Source organism: Scardinius erythrophthalmus (assembly GCF_964197995.2).
Source record: "Scardinius erythrophthalmus genome assembly, chromosome: 8".
Classification (NCBI taxonomy): domain Eukaryota; kingdom Metazoa; phylum Chordata; class Actinopteri; order Cypriniformes; family Leuciscidae; genus Scardinius; species Scardinius erythrophthalmus.
This window is the reverse complement of record NC_138228.1, coordinates 9,092,377-9,108,557: the sequence shown is the minus strand read 5'-3', so window position 1 is coordinate 9,108,557 and position 16,181 is coordinate 9,092,377.

Below are 16,181 nucleotides of genomic sequence, written 5' to 3'. Positions count from 1 at the left end.
TTGATTCTTTGATTCATCTTTTGAACAAATTCAAATCATCAATGTCACGAATTTTTCTTAACTTTATGTCTCAACATCTCTTTGTTTAAAATTGGTTGACTTTCTATTTCTTTCCCTCTCTCATTATTTTTTGACCCCACTGAGTTAGAGATAATATGCAAGAAGAAGAAAAAGACGAAGAAATTGCTCATCTGTTGTCCCCATATTGGCCCCTGTTCTATCAAACATTTACATTCCAACTGAAATACACAAACACAAAACATACAGGCACAGCGGTCGTTCTTAGATTCCAGTTTTGTTTTTCATATTCCATTTGAAATGAACGTAAATCAAATGCAATTATCTTGTGGGCCGTGGGGGGTGAAGTAATTATTTTTGAGATTACAGAAGACTGTTGTGAATTAAATTAGCTGGCTCTGAGAATGTTTAACAAACATTAGAAGGATGACAACCGCCCCATCTTACTAAACATGGCACATGATTGGCATCCGTACTAACATAACATTTATCTTTTTCCACTGATAACTCTCCCGTTCTCAAACGTGAATGTTGCCGTTTCCTCTTAGTGTTTAAAGGGGTCATATAATGGTACATGCACTTTTACAAGTTGATTGTACTGAAATGTGTGTTGGCAGTGCCTGTACACAACCATTATAAAATGATAAAAATCCATCCAGTGGTTTTTTTAAAATCTTCTTATATGTTTCCCCCTCTCCTGAATCAAGCTGTTCGATTTTGTGACATCACAAAATCGACGCCCCTCCCACAATGGTTGATTGACAGCAGCGTTTCAACACAGACCCGCCCTCGCGCCCTCGTGAGCGAGCTGTCAATCATAGCCCGCGCCAACCGGCGCGTTCATTGCTGATAGCTGGAGCACTGAGCAAAATGGCGTCTAAGCGATTGTGGTGTTCTGTTCTTGGGTGTAATAACGAACACAGCAGTCATTTTGATGTTCCTAAATCCAGAGCAGTTGCTGAGTTTGTTTTCGAAGGGAATTCCCCACGATCAAGGTCAATGCTTTCATGTTTGCATGAATCATTTCACACACCAGACTGCTTTACAAACGAGGGTCAGTATAAAGCTGGTTTTGCTCCTGAAAAAAGGATCGGTACCAACTATTCGTGTTCCTGCTGCACCTCCAGAAGAAGTGAGTGAGTGTAACGTTTTGTTAACCTTTATATTAATCTTTATATTAATCTTTGCAAATCGCTTGCTGCACGCTTCACGATGAATGCGGCTATTTTTACACTCAGGGTACATTACGGCATGTTTTCTATGTATGACGTTCTCAATATAATTCATAATCCCATGTTTATAATAAAAAAGGCGTTATGGTTATTGTGTTAAATTGTGTTACAAACGGTGTACGCACAGAACAGTGGGGCGGGGTGAGCAAAGCTCATTATTATTTAAAGACACATGCACTTAAACGGCGTGCTGAAAACAGAGCTGTTTTTAACCAGGTAAAATTAGTGTTTTCTTACAATACTAATGAGAATTTTTAATTAAAGTATATTACAAACTTTTAATTTAGACCCTAAAGAATCATATTAGCTTGTACAAAAATGACATTATATGACCCCTTTAACGTATCGTCATGAACCTGCTGCTTTTATAAGGACAGCTAAAAACTTCATGTGCTCTAAAGAATCTTGTTATGTGACTGAAACTCTTTTGCAATATTTGAATGGCTTTTCATTCAAATGCCAAATGGGAATAGTCAACACATATACCGTACATAATGTGCAGGATTTATCACTTTAACTCGCATGACTCTTGACTTATTACTGAAAACAGTTCAAAATACACCAGAGGTCTCAGGAAAAATCATCTACCTGTTGAAAAAAAATCTTGCTAAGCTATTTACTCAAAATCCAGCCACATAATTGTAAAAGAGCAAAATTGAATATGACAGTGTGTTTAATCATTACTACAATATGATGCATCCAGAGACAGCTCAACAGACAGATAACATCCTTCGTACTATTGCTGGCAAAATAGAAATTGTCTTTACGATACCCTTTGGACCCGCTGGAATGAAGGTCTAATTCAAACCAGAGGGTCTCCTATTGGGGTGTCAGATGTTCCAACTGTCCCACGTCTGTCTGTTGTTGTTCACAGCTGTACCCCCATTTATTAGTCGGACCCTATAAAATATGGAATGATTACAGCTGTTATAGGCTATATTTATCACAATTCATTGTATTATTGTGATTCATCAGCAGATGAGCCAGTTTTTAGTGCTTACAGTATTTGTCAGGATGTTTTTATTGTTACTGTTGCTAACATTGAGAACACACAGATTTTTGTGTTTTGTTGCAGCTTAGATCTAGAAATCTCGGGTAATATGATACACACTAGGGATGAACCAATACCCCTTTTTTTCAGACCAAGTACAAGTACAAACATTTGGGTACTTGCCGATACCAAGTACCAAAATGAGTAGGCTACTTAGTAATACCATTACAGTCCTTCAAACAATGTTTTATTTTCATCAGATGTTTTTCACTTTCTGACTGTAACAAAGTAAATAGGCCTATACAACTTGTATAATCAAATTGATTGTGTTAAAGGAGCTATTTCTCACCCCTCCTCTTGACAATTTAGCAGAGCATAGTTTGCAGTCTGCACTACTTCACCGCTTATCTTCAAATATCTCAAAAGGGCTGACATTACTCCTCCTCCGACTACCTGCTCAACTGACGAGAGGTTAGGCTAATGCCAGGTTGCCATAAAGAGCCGTTGCCGTTCACATATCGCGTTTTTTTCCAGGCAAGCCTATGTTCATGGTTGCATAGCAACGACAGACGCCAGGGGAGCGCAAGCGCTTGTGGAAAGCTCTCCACGCATTTTTAGCGATTTTTTTTGACGCGATATGTGAACGCCCCCGATATTATCTGGTGCGGTTGCATCGAGGCAGTTTTACGAGTACGAGTACATGAGCACAGCATCGGACCGACACCCGAGTAGCCTACTGGTATCGGTGCATCCCTAATATACACAAATACAGATTTGTTTTGGGATTAGGGTGTGCAGGTATTTCGGTTACAGCTTGTTTTCCAGTCACTGTTTGTCTGTGCGTGTGTTAGGATGTAACCATGGAAACATATGGGAGCCTGTAACAGAGACAGGGGTGTGTCAACTGCAACAAAAGGGCCCCAAAGGTGTTTTGAACAGTATCAGCACCACTGTTCTGCAAGTACCGGCAGATTGAGGTGTAAAAACGAAGTGACATGATAATGAAGTCAAAAGTTCAGTGTTTATTCCAAGAAATGCAAAAATAAAGATTTTCCAAAGGAGTGCAAATGGCATTTACAGTGAAAAGCCAAAAAAGACAACAAATAAATAAACTGTTCAAAAGTTATATCATATGCAAACAACCTTTTGGCTATGCCAATAAATTGACCCAAAACACAGCAACAACTAGCTTCCAACCAAGTCTTAGAGGCCATCTTAAAAAGGTCAAGCCCCTCCTACTTGGACTAAACCATTTAGAAATTAAAGGTAATAAAGAAATTCAAGAAAGACAAATAATATAACAGTAACAAAGAGGTAAACTGTTATAATAATAGAAAAATACATTTTATGACTCATTAAACGTTAAACTGAAGAAGAAATGGCATGGTGAGGACAGGAACAAAAATAAACAATACACAATCAGTGACACAAACATATCTGTTAAAAATTTGAGCAAAAAAGAGACTGTGTGTTATTACGGTATGTAACAATGTTAAGTGTATGTATGCATATGTGTTCTCAGTTTAGTGTCAGAATAAAAGTCCTTTTCAATAATAAGAGTCTCTGTGCTAAGTCTACTGTGACGGAGCCCATGCAAATTATGTGCGGTGATCACAACCCTGTTTGCTCAACTTATTAAAATCCAAATAAACACCAACAACAACAAAAAAGGTTTGATTTGATTCTCAGTTCTGTTCAGTTTAAATAAGTGAGTTTAAACAAACACACTCTGATTTAATTAATTGGCGCTGCTGATTAACTTTTTGTTTTATTATAGTCAGAATGTTTTTAAAATATTATGTGAACCCACAATGAGACAGATAATTTCTTTATTTGTATTAGAAATAATACAGCGGTTACTTACAATACATTCTTATTTTATTTGACCGAACTTAGGTATTTTATTATAATTTAATAATATTTAATTTTAATAATAATTATATAATGGATAATTTAACTCAACTTTTGGGTTTAACCCAACTGAAGTTTAACCCAATGCATTGGGTTAAAATAACCCACAGTTGGGAAGGTGCTATACCAACCCATAGTTGGGTTATTCATTGGGTTATTTTTAACCCAACATTTTTAAGTGAGTAATCCTTTACATTAAGGCTTCATTTGTTAACATTAGTTACATGAACAATAAACAATCAGGGAACTACACTAACCTTTTCCACTGGTGGCACTTGCGCTACTAACTTTTTCAGTTACTGGCGCAAAACATGATTTGGTCGCACAAATTATTTAAAGTAAGCCGCTCTGGATAATAATGAACAATAATGAAACTATTACATACAGATGTGCTTTTTATTTTACTTGCCATCTTTTAAACCACATGCCTTCTTGTTTTCTTTAACATTGGTTGGGAATGGGATAGATTTTCTGCTAAATGGATTTCAACAAGCTATGGGCACAGATGGGCAGACTCCTGAACTCTTAAGTAGTGATGCACCGATGTGAAAATTGTGGTCAATACCGATAATAACCGATATTAATATTGCTGTTATGGCATAAAACAGTAAAAAAAATAAAAAAAATAACAGGAACATTGTGTACAATTAAGATAGGCTACTTAATTTATTATTCCAATTAGGGTTTTTTTGGGCGATATGGCAAAAATATCGTTTCACGATTTTATCACGATTATTTTTTATGTTGGTTTTACTATTTTGTGACTGAGCATTACAGCCAAACTAATGTCCATATTTTAAAAACAAAGCCTTAGGTAACAAAACATATTATTAAAAAATGGCAGACAGGGGCAAAGATAAAAATATTTGTCATTATTTTCTTTGTTATTAAATATTAAGATCAAAGATACACATTACACATACACAACTTAATATACAAATTAAATAACAGTGTTTTATGTTTTCAGCTTCAGTAGGTGTATTTAACAGTAGCATTGAAGAAAGTAATTAAATTAACAAATATGAAAATAAAACAAAATAGACTTCACTGTATAAATTATACGTTGATACTTATTTTATTAACGTTAAATAGTTCTCCTAAAAATTCAAATTGTCATAATTTACTCTCTCAAGATGTTTTCAACTCGAATAAGTTTCTTTCTTCTGTTGAAAATAAAAGATATTCGGAAGAATGTGGGTAACCAAACAGTTGATGTACCCCTGTGACATTTCTCCTATGGAAGTCAATGGGGACCAGCTACTGGATAGCCACATTCTTCAAAATATTAATATTAGAAAAATATTAGAAGGAAATTAATACAGGTTTGGAACAACATTAGAGTGCGTTAATGATGAGATATTTTTTTATTTTTGGGTGAACTATCCCTTTAAGGACAAGCGGCAGCGTGTTTACTATTGCTACTGTCTCTTTAAGAGTTGCGCGCAAAGCGTCTAATATACACGCATTTGACAAGCAGATTTACTCATTTTTCTCAAGTTTTCTTTCACTTTAGACATAACCGACTTTGTTTATGTAAACCTTGTGTGTATTTAACAGTATAAGCACAATACGACTCGAAAGATAACTTAGTCCAGTATCCAGGCACTGGTAGACAGGCTTTTAGTGCATGTGAGCTTCACATGTACGCGCTGAGGAACGCACACGTTAGAACACGTTAAAATATAAAACGTTAAATACTAAATGTAAACTATAGCCCGTCAATTTTCATTTTACAATTATCTTCTCTATCTGTGTGCGCGCGTCCGTGTTTGTGTGAGAGAGAGAGAGAGCCGCTCGCGCAGCACCATAGACGTGCAGCACTGATACAGGCTACGTTTTAATCTAAGTAACGGTCGTGGGGCTGAAGTTTTGAATGCGCAGAGCACGTTATAAAACGTAGGCCTATTCTTAAAATACACATTTCTGTTTTAATAAATGCTCATAGTAAATCATAGCATATTGCCTAAAACAGTGAAATAATCAGTGATACATTTGCGACCCATTCAAAATTAGGGTCGCAATGGCATTTCAAAAGGTCGCATATGCGACCATTTTGGTCGCAGTGTAGTTCCCTGACAATACTTCTTCAGCATTTATTAACCCTTAAATGCATTCATGTTTTGCCAGTTATTATTTATATCTATATCTAACACGGATGAATCTCTACCTGTCTAGATCAAACAAAACTCTCCTGATATTAGAGTAACAATTACAGAAGCATAGTTTATTACCTTTTGGAGCTTGAAAGAGTTCAGTTTGAGCAGATGTTTTATACCACCATCACTGTCCTCATCAGTGCTCATTTCCCAGTACATTCAGCATCTGGCTCATATTCACGATCTCAAACATATTCTCAAAACTATCATTTGCAACATCTTCAAAATCAATGTTTTGATCGCTGACAGCTTCCTCACCAGATCCACCATCAAGTGACAGTCACACTAATATTTGATTGCGTTCAGTACTTGCTCTGCAGTAAATCGCTGAGCCATTTCAAGTTTTGCTGATGATACTTCCTATTCTTTTGTTTTCTGCCTGCGGGAACTATGAGTGAACATCATCATTGTGTATCAGAATAAAGGTGAATTGCACTTATTCAGTCATTAAAAATTAAATTATTGTTGTGCAGAAAAAATATATTTACAGTTACACACCTCAAGTAATTAGCGACCCTATACAATTTTCACAAAACATTAACGGGAAAACAGGCATTCTTTTATAATTTTTTTCTTGTTATATTGTTTATAATGAATTGATTGAGGAATACTAAGAAGGTTGATACCTAACTTTAAAACAATGAATGAGGAGGAGGGTAGTGAATGATGTGCTAGGTCACTAAAGACCCGAGGTATGCATTTAAGGGTTAATATAGGCTAATGTAAATTTTTGCATTCCCTAATAAATCAAAAGTTGTAACTGTTAACATTAGTTAATACATTGTGAACTAACATGAACAATGAACAATTGCATTTTTATTAACTAACATTAACAAAGGTTAATAAATGCTGTAAAAATATATTGCTCACATGTAGTTCTTGTTAACTAATGCATTACCTAATGTTAACAAATGAGACCTTGTTGTAAAGTGTTACCAGTATGTTTTACCCAAAAAGTGAAAATTCAAAACTTTCTTCTATTGAGCACAAAAAAGGAAGGACAGTGTTTTTTATACATTCATTTAAAGTCAATGGGGTCCAATGTTGTTTGGACCCAACTGACTATCAAAAATATCTTCTTTTGTGTTACATAAATTATGTAAATAATGACAGAATAGCCATTCACAGAGAGTATTATATGGCAGGGAATAAGTACTGTCCCTTGCAAACATATACTTGCAAACTAAGAAAGTTTGGCATATCAAAATAATAATCTGTTCTCTATTTGTATAGCTCCATATACCCCCAAAAGGGGACAGATGCTTCAGAGATGATGTAGTGACATTGCAGTCACAGTTTGCGTGGCTGGAGACATCAGGAATGAAGCCGTTAAGAGGTCCCCCGTCTCCTCGCACTAACTCCAATAAAGCAGTGCTTATCTCTGGCACGGTGTCAGAAAATGGCACGAGCCTACAGACCCCCCCCCCCACCTCCCCTTCATCCACGAGGAGCTCATAAGGAAACAGTCTCAGTGCTGCAGGCAATAGGCTGCTCCCACTTATGCTCTGCAGATCTACTGACAAACACACTGATGGATGTCTTGTATTCACAGCAACAAAACAGTACAAACTGTTGAGTCAACACAAAGATTTTTTCCACACCGAAAGAGATCATGGTCAGTACTTTATATTTAAAATAAAAAGTAAAGTATAAAACAAGCAAGCATTTGCTGTAGCAGTTGCAGTGCACTTTCAGAAACCCTCCCCCTTCCCCAGCTCCACCTGTATAGTTTGCTATGGGTAATTCATGTTCACTATATTGTACACAGCAGCATGTCTTATTTGCAGCAGCAGCAGGAGTGTAGCAGATCTATTCCGCCAAGACCAAACATATCAACATTGCCATATATCCATTACCATGCCAAACATTCCAAAAGTTGTCTTGACAGAAAAGCACTTACATAAATTCATTTGTTAAAACATGTGTATTATTCAAGCGGTAAAGCTCATAAATGTGGCAACTAAGTTATATAATTGGAAACCTAAACCTTACAGAAGAGGCTAGGTACTTCTAGCCTCTGACCCAACGCATGATACACGCTAAATTTATATTTTTCTTACAAAACCCCATCACTTTGCTTCAATTGTGTTTGGCTGAAAGAAGAAAGGATGGATTATGGGATAATTTTTGGGTGAACGCATTTTTTTAACGCATTATTTACATCTTGTGGATATACTATTGAAACAGTATTTTAAAGTTTATGGATTGGTCACACTCACTTCCCTTGTAAGTGCCTCACTGTAACCCAGATTTTTGCTCTTTTTTTTTTTAAATCAAATGTTTGTGGTAATCAACATTATTCCACAAGTTATTGCACTGAACAGAAAATATTCTTCTAAGAGTGAAGCAGAAAATGACGGCTGTAAAAACAACTGTTCGCACATTATGCATCTGAAAGAGTTCTTTAAGAGTTAAATACATTCTGGGCTGCAGCTTGCCATTCATTTGACTTCTGACACCAGAGTCACTATAAATGCCACACATTCCACGCACACGAGGTAATTCTGATTGGACACACATGTTCTAACAGTATCTGCTGTATCATTTCAGCCAAATCATATCTGGGAGATAAACAAGATGCATCTAGAGCTACGTTGCATTTCAAAGCAATCATAGCATATTAGTGTAATGACTGAAAAATAGCCACTAAGCACATGTTTTGCATTTCAAACGTACATGTGCAATGCAGCTTTTTAATTACAAGATGACCCCATCTGACTCTATAAACTCAAGAGTTTCAAAGTGTCAGGGTTTCAAAGCCTGTCGGATTTGACGATGGATGAAGGGAGAACCACAAATGTTTTCCAATTAAATGTCCATATTTTATTAAAATTAACAATGTGAGTGCAAATTCATATGCAGTCTCAAAAACACATTTTATAGTCATGATGCTTTCTCATTGGATGCTTTTTTAAGGGCAATCACTTAAAGAGAACATTCTGTCATCATTTACCATTATCATTCACCCTTATGTCATTCCAAACCTTTCCAAAAGATTACTATTATTATTTTGATTTTTTTTACAATAAAAGTATAAATAAAAGGTCCAGTGTTGTTTATATTCATATTAAATACTTTCATTTGTGTATACTGTGAGGCTGTCCAACACTAAAGCATGATCTAATGTTTGCACAACATCAAGCTTAATTTGGCAATTCTTTCATTGTTACATCAAAAAAATCAGCATCAGGTTTAAAAATCAGGATGTGATTTAAAAAAACCTGTTTTGAATAATTCTTATTTTGCAGACACGTAAACCACCTGACCTTTTGACGCTAAAAAACAAACATAATCCCAGAGTGACCGTGGTTTACGTGTGCTAAATAAACAGGCAGAAATTCTGAAGTGCTGAGTCAAAATTCATCTGGAGGAGCAAATTCAGTCACGGATCATAAATAAAGGGAAGAATTGGATTAAATCAAGATGTGAACAGGGAATGCGGTCACAGATTAAGAATGAGGAATAGTAAAGGGACAGTTAACAAAAAGCAGATTATGAAGTGCTAAAAATAAAGTCTCATCTTCACGGAGCAAGTGTGTTTTAAACTACCCCCTGGCGTCAAACACGGGCCAAGCCAAACATCAATCATTTATGTTTTCAACAAACAAGAATCTATGGCAACGGCCCATACACATTTTAATCCAACATTTTATAGACAAATGAACCATAGCGGGGCTACTCGTAAATTCAAGATGAGAGGTAAACAGACCAGGTATTATCTGATCACCTAATGTGGGGCAATAGATCAACAAGTACAATCAACTTGGATATTTAAGTCATTTCAACTTAAATCACACTAAACTTACTAAAAACTTACAATTAGTTGAATCTTGTATAAGTTATTAAAAAAAAGTTGAATATTGCTCAACACAGTTCCAAGTTAAAGCAGTGTAAAACCATATGTTGTCATAACTTATTGATCATGTATGTTTTTACAGTGTACATACAGTGAAAAGTGTCATGACATTTCGAAACTTAATTCAGCAGATCTCCATCTGTTTTGATGAGAAGCTCTGATGAAGCTGTCCCTGGACCGTGCGGCACGTCCAGCGTGACCCCTTTGCAGATGGACAGTCAGGTGTTCTCTGTGGGGCCTAATTCATATTTCACAGTCAGAAGTTAGGAATGCATGAACAGATTTCTATGGCCGATCATTAATGGTGACATTTTTTTGTTGTTGCATTTAGAACTGTGCTAACTAATCAAGCACATATAGCTTTACATTTTAAACATGTTGCTGAAATCCTTAAAGATCCAACACACATCATAATGCAGTGTCATAGAACGCCTGACAAAGTTTTTGTAGCTCCAGGGAACATGTGACACTTGTTTAAACATTATACATGTGTGTGTGTGTACAGTGCTTATATGTTCTCAGGAAGTTTATTTTAAACTTCAAGGAAAAAACACAGATAACTGGAATCCCATCTAGTATAACATCAGCAAATCCATTCAGACTTTTGTGCTCAAAACTTATGCTGCCCTTTTTATGGATGAGGTGTCATTCACACGGTGCAATACAATCTTGTCCATAACAGTTACCAACAGTGCTTTTACTGGAAATATTAAAGGCATAAGTCCTGCTGGTATTAACTGGATATTGAATAAAAACTCTTGATGATTTATAATATTAAATTGTACAATTGTACTTTTGGTACACTAAATTGTTATTCTTAAAGTCTGCTAAATTGGAACAGCTAATTTTGTACTTTTAGTTATCCAGAAGTAGTGCTGAGGTCCAACTAAAGATATACATAAGTAGCCTATATTTGATTGTGCTAAAGTGGAACTATTGCAAGTATACTTAAGGTACACTTTAAATATCTTGCATTTAAAGACTGATCTTATACAGAGATTTTTTTTCACTAGGGTTAGTAAATGTTGAAATTAAAATGAACTAAGATTAATATGCTCTACACTGTAAAAAAAACCCCGTAAAAAAACGGCAATTTTCTGGCAGCAGGGGCGCCAGAAAATTTCTGTTAAAAAACGGAAAAATACTGTAAAAAAAATGGTAATTTCTTCCCGTTGTTTTTACGGAAAAAAAATGTATATTTAACATTGGATTTCAGTAATATGATATAATGTTAATTTACCGTCCTATTGAAGTATTAATATCTGTTTTGTACACTGATAACCACCAATCACAGCAGTGATGAGAGTCACATGATCAATCAAAGCTCAACACAAGCAGTTATTTCAACAAAAATACATCAAATGTGAAGTGTCACAGGCAATTGTGGGAATGTCAATTTACGGTTTTTCACTGTAAATTATACAAGGAGTTGTTTTTTCACTTTCAAAAACTGTAAATTTAACGGTATGTTACAGTAAAATTACATTAAATGTACCGTTAGATCTATCACAGTTATTTACCGTATATAGTACGGAAACTTTCTGTTAACCAATTAACAGTTCTTCACTGTAGCATTTTTACAGTCTTTTACCGGTAAAATTACGATCATTTTTTACAGTGTAGATGTATTTTTCATTGTTAGTTCATGTTAACTAACGTAGTTAACAAATGGAAGCTTTTTGTAAAGTGTTGCCATCATTATTAAGATTGGAATACATAACACGTAACCCCTAAATAACCCTAAATGTTAAGGATGCTGTCTCAGATTACGTCTTGAACACTCTCTGTTACAGGATTTAACAATTTATCTTAAAAATATTTTAAGTTAATTAATTGAAAGGAAAAACTACATATCTGATATTGATAGAATCGTGTTGTAACTTCCTCTTGAATGTACTGATGGTAATAAGATACAAACAGCGTGTGTGGTAAACCTTAAAATGGATCTAGAAAGCAGCCAGAAAAGGAAGTGATTCCTGAGCAGTTTCATTTTGTCCAAAGATTCTTTAGTATAAAGATTACATAAGCAATATTAAAGGTAGTGCGATTCACACTGGGCAAACTTAGACCTACTAATACCACAAAGCAGATAACAAGCCAAGAATCAAAGAACTAAACTCACATATCTAACAAGACGTTGCCCCAAAAACAAAATTAGATGGTGATGTGCTCCGGTTAGCCAATATCTGGATTATGTGTCCTGATTACCAACACAAAGTCTGGCTACAATGTTAAGATTACATAAAGAGGAGCATGTGGCATCACTCATACAAACATTCACTCAGTTTTCAAAAATGCAATGGAAAAAAATGTATGGTACTTTGAAAGCAGGTCACATGACAGGCTGGTTATCGACAAGCGTTCTAATGAATGCACACTAAGCTGGTTGATATGATCTCGACTGTAAACTCTAACAAGGTGCATGTGCATTTGAGTAAATTCATTGCCTCACAAAAATTTCACATCTTAAAACTAGCAAGTTTACTAAATGGTCTTCAATGAATTAACTTAATTTCTAACTACAAGCAAGTAGACTTAACTCAGTTTGTTTTTACTTAATTATTTGTATTTAATTGCTAAAAACAATAAAAGACACTGTAACAGCTGTAATGAGGATGGACACATGCAGGATTTTTTTGTTGTTTTAGATTATTTACAGAGATAATTGATTTGAACTAAGTTCACCAACAGATACACTCAACCATAATGTTGACTTCAAATCAAAAATTATTTACATCAATATCAACATCACTAAACAGACCTGTCCAGTGAGTCATAACCAATAAGAAATCACAAAAATAATACTGTTCAAAAGTTTGTGTGTGTGTGTGTGCATATGTCTCTTATGCTCACTGAAGCTAAATTTATTGAATCAGTTTTAAATAGCTTTTTTAGCTATATTTTAAAATGTAATTTACTCCTGTGATGGCAAAGCTGAATTTTCAGCATCATTACTCCAGTCTTTGGTGTTCAGAAATCATTAAGAAATCATTTTAATATGCCGTTTTGGTGCTTATTTTTTGTATCATTGTTCCAACAGTTGTGCTGCTTAATATTTTTGTGGAAACCGTGATGCGTTTTTCAAGATTCTTTGACGAACAGAAAGTTCAAAAGAACAGCATTTATTTGAAATAGCAATCTTATGTAACTTTATAAACGTCTTTACAGTTGTTTTTGATTATTTAACACAATTTACTGACCTCAAACTTTTGAATGGTAGTGTACATGTGTATTTTCATACCACAAAATCTAAGTAAGTATTAATTCTGAAGAAAATGTGGGTGGTGCTTGCCAGTGCCAATGTTTGAGTGGTCACTAGGGCATTTCTAAATGGGTTCTATAGTGTTTTTTGGTGGGCGCTAGGGCATTGCTATGGTGTTACTCAATGTTTTCTTACTGCACAAAGCCAAAAGAGCCCAGAATCCATATGGATATGAAGAGTGTGGGCCCCCTTTTCGATGTTTGGTCTTTGCAAGCATCTCTGCTTACTACATTATTTAAGGAGCACATCGGTTTACAGTGTAGTTTTCCATGCTGGTATCTCCGCTCCACAACTCTACTGGCAGACATTATACAGGCATTTCTCTGCCACTTATTAATCCACTGAGCACTACAAGGTGGACCTCTGGACCAAGAGAATGCTGGTAAACAAAAACAATGAAAACATTTACAATGAACATGAATGGTTCTTTTGTAATGTCAGACATCTTAGCCCTATAAATGTGTACAAAACATTGTTTATTGAGTGTTTTGAATTAGTAGCCATAACCTATCATAATCTAACACATTTGCCCACCCTTGTAAGTCCTTTGGTAAATTAGAAGGTAAAAACTGCATGACAATGATATAATGTCACAGATGCCAACAAATGAGCACTAAAACAGCTATGCATGAAAGAACACGAGCAAGACTGCACAGCAGAAAATGGCTGTGACAAGAACGGATGGATGATGACCACCTGGGGGTCATGTTTACATTGCCAAGAATCATTACTTCAGGTATTTGTTCCAAAGCCCAATACTTCAGTTCACATTCTGCTAGACACATAAGTGATCCACAGCGTCTCTAAAATCAGATTAGGCACAATGACTGACCAATCAAAACTGTGCAATACCAGCAACTGTGAGTAATAAAAATCCAGACAATAATAGCTAAAGATATGCCACAGAAGATTAGATGTAAGTGGTTCCAGAGCGCAAAAATGCCTTCGAATTGAAGTGATGATGTGACTCAAACACAAAACAGAGAATATATAAGCATTATTAACTGCACGAATAGCGAAACTTAAATAATGACTGTAAGATTTATAGACTTTAAAGGTCACCAAACAGCTTGTGTTGAGAAATGAATTCCTCTGAAAGTCATTACCTATTTCAGGTGATGGAAACTGCTGGTTAATTATCTGAAATGCCCTTTGCTGTTTTTAACTGAAATAAAAGGGTTGAATCATCCACAGGTCCTGTTATCCTGTTGTCTCCGAGACATTTCTTAGCTATGAGTATACGCTTCGGAAAGCTCGTTTTCCCAAGAAAGCTTGGGACCCTTAGGTGCCCGGGAAGAATGTGTTTATTATAGGGCATGTTTGGATCTTAAACACGTGAAAACATTTAGGTTTTGGTTAAGTAAGCTACAGAAAGTATGCAACAGAATCTCAGAATCAAAACACAGCACTGTAAAAAAAAATCCCGTTGTTTTTACGAAAAAAAACTGGCAGCTGTGGTTACCAGAACAATACTGTAAAAAACACATCAAACCGTAAACATACTTACGGAGTTACATGTAAATTTAACATTTTAAACATGTATGTTTAACATTGAATTTCAGTAATATAATGTTATACGACCTATTGAAGTATTAATATCTGTTTTGTACCATAATATTACACTTACAAACCAACAATCTCAGTAGTAATGAGAGTTACATGATTAATCAAAGCTCATCTCAAGTAATACTTCCACAAGAAAGTTAATATTAATATATAGAAGGTGCACAGTGTCATTCACACAAACATTAAACACCATAATGGTAACACACATGAAATTTTAAAAAATACAATAAACATTAATTTAACAACATTAAATGTAACATAAACCCCTAATGTACATAACCGATTATGAAATAACTAAGAAAACTATGATGAAATATAGTTATTTCAACAAAAATACGTCAAATGTGAAGTGTCACGCAGGGAATTGTGGGAATGTCAATTTACGATTTTTCACTGTAAATTATACAATGACTTGTTCGTTTTTACTTCCAAAAACTGTAAATTTAACGGTATTTTACAGTAAAATGACATTAAATGTACCATTAGATCTATCAGTTATTTACCGTATATAGTACGGAAACTTTCTGTTAACCAATTAACAGTTTTTCACTGTAGCATTTTTACAGTCTTTTACTGTTAAAATCACGATCATTTTTTACAGTGAGGAGAAGAAGAAGAAACTGAAACAAGTGATTGCTCACACAAGATTGCTCACACAAATGTAAAATAACATGATCATCAAACATTAAACAGCATGTAAATCAAAACTGCTTAATGTTACCAAATGAAATGTCGAAAAATGACTGTGAAGCTTTGGAGCTGTTGGACTCGATCTACTCCATCTGTGTTTTGATCATCGTTCTGAATCTGATCAAGGCGTAGTCTTTGACAAAAATGTGATTTTCTCAACTTTTTTGTTTAAAATGTTGCCTTTCTTTATGAAACTTACCGACATTCAAGTGTTGATAAAAAAAAGGATTCATGAAGCTAATAAAATGTTTTTTAAAATTAAAGTACAGTTAAAGGTATTTTTCAAGTATAAAAAATATCTACATTTGAACATAGTAGTATACTGCAAGTGCAAAAATAATATATAAATAGTAAACTGTAAGTATAATGTTATGTTCACTTAAAGAAAACTTACAAGTATACTTGCAGTATAAACTACTAAATTAGTAGTTTACTGAGTACACTTCAGTGTGTACTTTCATAAACTAAAAAATGTACTACTTCTATTAAAATAGTTTAC